At 37.6% G+C, this 6,968-nt stretch overlaps 1 non-coding gene across 1 annotated transcript; it reads right to left on the reverse strand.

Annotated features, from left to right (window-relative positions):
- Nucleotides 1-220: 220 nt before the first annotated feature.
- LOC116868229 lies at nt 221-354 on the reverse strand. Its single transcript, XR_004382772.1, has one exon. It is a non-coding gene; the product is annotated as a U4 spliceosomal RNA (small nuclear RNA).
- Nucleotides 355-6,968: the final 6,614 nt, after the last annotated feature.

Consider the following 6,968-nt stretch of genomic DNA (forward strand, 5'->3'; position numbering starts at 1 on the left):
TAACAGTATTATTAGTTATAGCCCAAGACAGGAAGTGCTCCAAATGACCATTAGTAGAATGGATAAATAAATTAGAATATTATTACACAGAATACTATATAATAATGAAAAAGAACAAACCACTGCTACATACAATGTCATGAATGAATTTCACAAATGTAATGTTGTTGTTTTAAAGTTCATTTATTTACTTATCTCTCCACCCAGTGTGGAGCTCAAACCCATGACCAGGAGATCAAGAGTCACATGCTCCCCCAACTGAGTGGGTCAGGCATGCTTGGAAAAGTTTTCAATTAGCAATAATCATTCCTCAGATAAACCTCCCTGGCTGTGATACTGGCAGTGAGCAAAGCTACAAATGTAACATTGTTAAAATCAGATGTAAAAGGATATACACTATATGATTCTATTTACATAATGTTCAAAACAGGGAAACTGTTATATTTGAAATCATGTACTTGGTTACATTTAGGAGGAGAGAGGAATGATTGGCATGGGGTACAAGGAGAGACTTCTGAGGTGCTAGTAAATAGTTCATTTTTTAACCTGTGTGGTGGCTATGTTCACTTTGCGAAAATTCTTCAGGTTGTGTGGTTTTAATCTGAGTGCTTTTCTTTATGTAAATCTTTCTTTAATAAGAAATTTATTTAAAAATACATATGAATGTATATGTTTGGTTTTGCCTTTTTTGATCTTAAAATGGAATCAAACTGCACATATTCTTAAATGATTTGCTTTTTTCATTTAATGTTTTTATTCTGGAATTATACATTATTTGTATATTTATTTTATATGTTTATATAGGTAACTAAAGTTAGATCACTAGATCTCTATATGATCATTACTATGTTTGAGGAAAATCACTCTTGTTGTTATTTGGGAAACAGATCTGAGAGGGAAAAACTAGCAACAAGGAAACAGGTTAGAAGATGACTGCCCAAATTTTGGACAAATTAAGGTGACCTGATCAAAGGCAGTGGAAAGAACAATGACGATGGGGCCTGAGGTTTAAGAAATGTTCTTGTAACATTCCCATAAGAGCCAGCAAACTAATTGGATATTGGAGGTAGTAGAAAGTAAAAGCTCTAAGATAATTTCCATGCTTTTTACATGAGTGATAGGCTGGTATTTCAACCCTAGCTACACATCAGAATCGCTTAGAGGGCTTTTTAAAAATAATAAGACTGTACTTTCCCCTTCAATAAAAAACTAAATTAAATTAGAATACCTGAGAGTGGGGCCCATGGTTTGGTACTTTTTCAATATTCCAGGCAATTTCATTCTGTGGCTTGGCTAAGCACTTTAACACTAGACTTTAAATCTCTTATGGACTGGGAACATCTAATTTGTTACTGAGTCCTCAGAATCTGGCATATGTTTTATTTTCAGTGTATGTTTAACAGAATTAATAGATGAGTGAAGGATTATAGGAAAGAGGAACAAGTTCTGGGCAGAACAGTTTCTGGACATCTTGAATTGGAGATGCTATAATGTGTCCATGAGGTGACATGAGGTGGACATATAAGGGCTTGAGGCTCTAACTCCAGAGAAAACTTGGGGTTGAAATGTAAACTTAGGAAACAGGGAAAAATAGGTGGTGGTTTGAGTCACGGATATAGATATAAACATGGCTCCAGAGGACTACAGAGTTTGAGAAACAAGAGGAAGAGGCAATCTAGAGGAACAGATGAATGAATAATCCAGCCCCTCAGTTAGTGACCATAATCTTGGTCCAGGAATTGCATTGTTTCCTGTACTCCCCTCCTGCTAAGGTCTAGGACCCCAGTTTCTACTAACAAACATTCTAGATGCAGCTTCCTTCTGCCTGATTGTGAGCCCTTTGACTTTCTGTACTTCAGATCCCCAGTGGTTGCCTTACTCCCATGATGGTGTCTAATTCCAGTTCCCTGGCTTCCTAAGTCTTTAGTGTTCAGCCGCAGTTATTTTGTTGTTGTTAACTCATAATACAGAACATGATGGTTATAATAGAGAGAAAGATTTTTGAGGTTTTTAAAGCTCTACAGTTTTTTTTTTAATGAATATGCATATATCTTCTTTTTGTAAAAATTTAGTTAATGAAAACCTTATTTAGATCATTTTAATCTGCAATCATCATTAAAACCACAAATGTGTATATTTTATTATCTTGGAGAATTAAAGGGTGAAAACACCCCACTTATATATAAGAACATTACCACTTTCAAGTGTGTTCACTAGTTTTTTGCTCCATCACAAATATCTCTTTATTTATAGTCTGAAATAATCACCACTAGTTGGGTGCAAACAGCTTTCTGTTTATGCCATTAAAAATAATGGTGCATGAAAATGTCTCAAATTTAAATGTTATAAGGCTTAGTCTTAAGTTTATGTCAAGGTATCAGACATAGTGAATTCCTATATATAAACTGGTCTGATTATGTCAGAAAATATTTCTAGGCAACAATTCATCTTACTAATATGTAATCAAGAAACAGCATTTGTTAGCTCCTTGGTATTTTGTTTTGGTGATTGTTGCATTAAAAAAATACCTATTTTTGTTTTATCTTGAGAGTCTGCCAAATAAATACTTTGAGTTTAATACTTTGTTGACCACTTGCTATGCGGGGAATATTGAGATAAATAGCCCATGTTTTTAAGAATAGTATGCTGCTTCAGTCAGGCTTCCACTAGAGAAGCAGGATCAATGGGACACACACACATCTATCTATATCTACTTCTGTTTATATAGGAAGGAATATATCATAAATTTTTGATCTTATGCAATTACAGGAGCTAAAGAGTCCTTGGAGGCTATTTCTTCTATATCTAGAGCTGCATCCCAGAGACTGCAGCAGTCAAACAGGCATTTGGGAAGGGCAGATGGATGTGAAGTGGGGGAAGCAAGGAACAAATGACTAACCTACAAAGATGAACTGGAACTTGTCAGTATCTCTCTGTCTTTACGCCTAGAGGGCAGGGTTTCTTGCAGGTGAAGTCGGGGCTCTCTCATAGGGCTTAACAAGCTCAGGAGTCAGAGAAGCTGAAGAAGGAGCCAGTAGGTGGTGTGGCAGCTGCTGGCTTCCCTGAAGCCTGCACCACCCAGAGAAGCCTGACAGATAAGCAGCCGTGGGAGATGCAGCCGTGTCTCATTCCTGCACTGAGCTTCCAGGTGTACAAAGTGAAGATGGCTGTTGTTTCATCTCCACATTTCAAGTCTTGCCTAATGCCTCTTGCAGCCCAGACTAACCCAGAACTATGCAGGGAAGAGAATTCTGGAAAATACAGTTCCATTCTAGCTAAGTTGATATGATGTAGATACATACGCTTGTCCATTTGTCAGTCATTAAACACTAACAGCAACCTTGTGAAGAAAATCAAGAAATATATATTCATGTTACTGATGAGAGAGGACATAGAGTCTCTGAAAAATCATGTGACTACCGAGGCCCCAGGTAATGAGAGGAGGGTGGAACCAAGGCCAGAGTGTTGGTCTTCTGATTCTCAACCCTGTGCCCTTCTAGCTCTCCCACTGCCTGTAGATAATGGTGCCACCCCCAAAGATTATATTGCTCCCTAGTGGCATTTATGTAGATATGATGCATTTTTTTCCCCAATCTTACTTATATGACATTCATATTGAAATCACTGGGCCGTTTCAATAAATCTGGGAGGACTAGATAAGCAAGCAGTTGTTCTCAATGAGGGGAACACTAACAAAAGTTCAAAAAAACTGATTTAAATTTTAAAACAATGGATTTTGCTTTCTTTGCTTTTCTTTTCCTCTTCTCTTAGATTTTCTTCTTTAATAGTTGCAAGGACAATGATTTCAGAAATGATTTGTGTTACTTGAGTGGACTGCTTTCTGGATGGTATTGTGTGACTCTGTTGCATTGGTGCCCACTCATTCCATTGTGGCTGGATAATGTACTATTATTTCAAAAGGTCAAAGTCTCAAATTTCTCTAAAGATTACATTGTGGGTAGAAGCAAAAAAGGAGGAGTTGTGAGTAGTGGGTATATTTAACAAGTTAATCCTTGGTAATTGAGAGCTAAACACATACAGGTTGTCTAATAAGAATTCATTTTCAGGGGTGCCTGGGTGGCTCAGTGGGTTAAGCCTCTACCTTCAGCTCAGGTCATGATCTCAGGGTCCTGGGATTGAGCCCCGCATCAGTCTCTCTGCTCAGCGGGGAGCCTGCTTCCCTCCCCCGCGCCCCACCTGCCTCTCTGCCTACTTGTGATCTCTCTCTCTCTCTGTCAAATAAATAAAATCTTAAAAAAAAAAATTCACTTACATGGTTGAAAAATGGTAACATCCAGAGCATAAATTCTTGTGCCTGTGAGTTAGGGTTAACATGGTATTAGCTACTGCTCTTCCGTGGAGGGTTAAATAAAAATCATTTAGCTTCTTTTTATCTCTGCTTCTTTTTATATAAATTGGGACTAATCTTTCCCCCACCACTTCCTACACAGACATAAGCTGAAAATTAATAGTTAGCAATATAAATGTTTGGATGAGACAACGGGCTACAGCTCTGTAAATGCAATCTTATATTCAGTCTCGGTTTCTAATCAGGATTTCTGATTCTGATGAAGATAAGTCCTCAACACATTGAAAATCAACTGCTATCTCATCTCCAGCAAACTCACATATTGCAACCCACTTCAAATCACTTTCTTTTTAGTTTATAATCAATAACTCAAGAAAAAAAACAGTATGTTAAGTGATACTCTTTCTCAAGTTTCTAAAAATGCACTAACATTCTGGCTTGTCAGATGTCTAATTCATCCTACTTGAACTCTGCTTTGTAGAAAATTTCTAGTGCGGTGCCTAAACATAAGAGTATTTTATAAATATTCGTTTCCTTTTCTCTTCATCAGTCTCGGAAATATTACTGTGTAGCAAAGTTTTTCCAATTAAATCTTCATTTATTCCAGGTAGAATCGTAGACTTTCTTTTTGGGTTGGAAGCAACCTATTGTCAAAAGTAAACCTTATCTTTATTTCATAATTAAAAAGCAATCAATGTTTATTTTTATTTTTACTTTTGGGACAGATTTGGGGACCAATAGATTTAGTGCTGGGCAAGAGAAAACAAAGAAGGAGGAGTACACTATTTATGCTGGACCCTTTGGGGGCTGTATTTTCAGAGTTGCATTCTCTTATTCTAATGCCCCTGAAAATATGATTAGGAATTTTGTTCTGGATCCAATTTTTTAAAAAGATTTATTTATTTATTTATTTATTTATTTATTTATTTATTTGACAGACATCACAAGTAGGCAGAGAGGCAGGCAGAGAGAGGAGGAAGCAGGCTCCCTGCCAGAGAGCCCAATGTGCGGCTCGATCCCAGGACCCTGGGATCATGACCTGAGCCGAAGGTAGAGGCTTTAACCCACTGAGCCACCCAGGTGCCACCTGGATCCAATTTTTTAGGGACAGAGTATCCATGCTTGCTGTTTCCCTAGTTTGGTAGATACATCTTGCCCTCAGTGTCAAGAGTACAGTAGTTGCATTAAAGGTATTAAAAATGTGCTTGCATATTCCTTCTCAGTGTGCATATGCCAAGCCAGACACTTCACTAGCTGCCCAAAGACCAATTATAACATCTGGAGAAACAACTCAAGTTTTCCACACATTTGCTTCTCATCTGGATAAAAAACCCTTTTCTTCTTAAGGAAAGGAGGAAAAGAAAGCTAGGGCATCAGCAGTCTGAATGTGTTAGGGCTTGTAGCATTAAAATAAATAGAGGGGCACCTGGGTGGCTCAGTGGGTTAAGCCGCTGCCTTCAGCTCAGGTCATGATCCCAGGGTCCTGGGATCAAGCCCCACATCAGGCTCTCTGCTCAGCAGGGAGCCTGCTTTCCTTCCTCTCTCTGCCTGCCTCTCTGCCTACTTGTGATCTCTGTCTGTCAAATAAATAAATAAAATCTTTTAAAAAAATAAATAAAATAAATAGAAAATCTAGGTCAGAATTGGGGGAAAGTTAATGACAGGTTAATTCTTAGACATATTAGTATCTGGCTTGGTGATCAATTAGTAGTGGAAAAACATTAGAAATAAAATAATTCTATCATCCAACTCTTTTTAAAACCCTCTTTCACATCTGGCAGAAATAGCAGAACTAAAGCCAGTCTAAATAATTCAGCCAAAGTTGTCAAGGTGTGGTGATACCTAGGGAGGGGGGTGGGGCCAGGCAGAGGAAAGGTGTTTCCCAGATACCACTGTATTTGAGCTGCAAGACACAAGTGAACCTTTGAGAGATACAAGTTGAGGCACAATTAAACTGACAACTGGAATGAGCAAAGATTCCAGAGGCAGAAAGAAATGGCTCCCTACATTTGCATCATGGTTGGCCAAAAAGAGTGGAAAGACATTTGGGCCAAGAAAATAGGGCTAGGATTGGTGAGTGTGGCAAACAGGGATCTTTCAGTTTCTTCTACCTCTAGGTTTCTTCCATTCTCTTATTTTCATTCAAAAAAGTATTTATTATTTTCCCTATTCTAGCACTCAATCAACTCTTCTCAGTTTTTTAAATGAGCACCATGAGGGCCAGGATTTTTTTTTTCTTGTTTTTAGTAATATCCCTGGCACCTAGTGGAAAGACACATACAAAACACTTCACGAATATCTACTAAATCTACTTCATGCCATCAGCAACCTCCCTTCCACAAAGATAAGAAGTAGTCTGTAATATATGTCCTGGATTCACACCTTCCTGTGAATCATTCTGACTTCCTTCCCATTACCCTACCCTGGATCACATAATTTCACTCTCTCACGCTTAGATTATTATAATTGCTTTTTAGCTATTTTTCTCCCTTCTGGTCTTTTCTAACCAATTGACGTTTTATTACCTTATTAATTTTTCTTTTTTCTCTTTTTTGTTTCAAGATTTTATTTAAATTCCAGTTAGTTAACATATAATATAATATTAGTTTCAGGGATAGAATTTGGTGATTCATCACGTACACACAACACTCAGTGCTCA

Source organism: Lontra canadensis, unplaced genomic scaffold, assembly GCF_010015895.1.
Source record: "Lontra canadensis isolate GAN:19392208 unplaced genomic scaffold, GSC_riverotter_1.0 scaffold14, whole genome shotgun sequence".
NCBI classification, from domain to species: Eukaryota; Metazoa; Chordata; class Mammalia; order Carnivora; family Mustelidae; genus Lontra; species Lontra canadensis.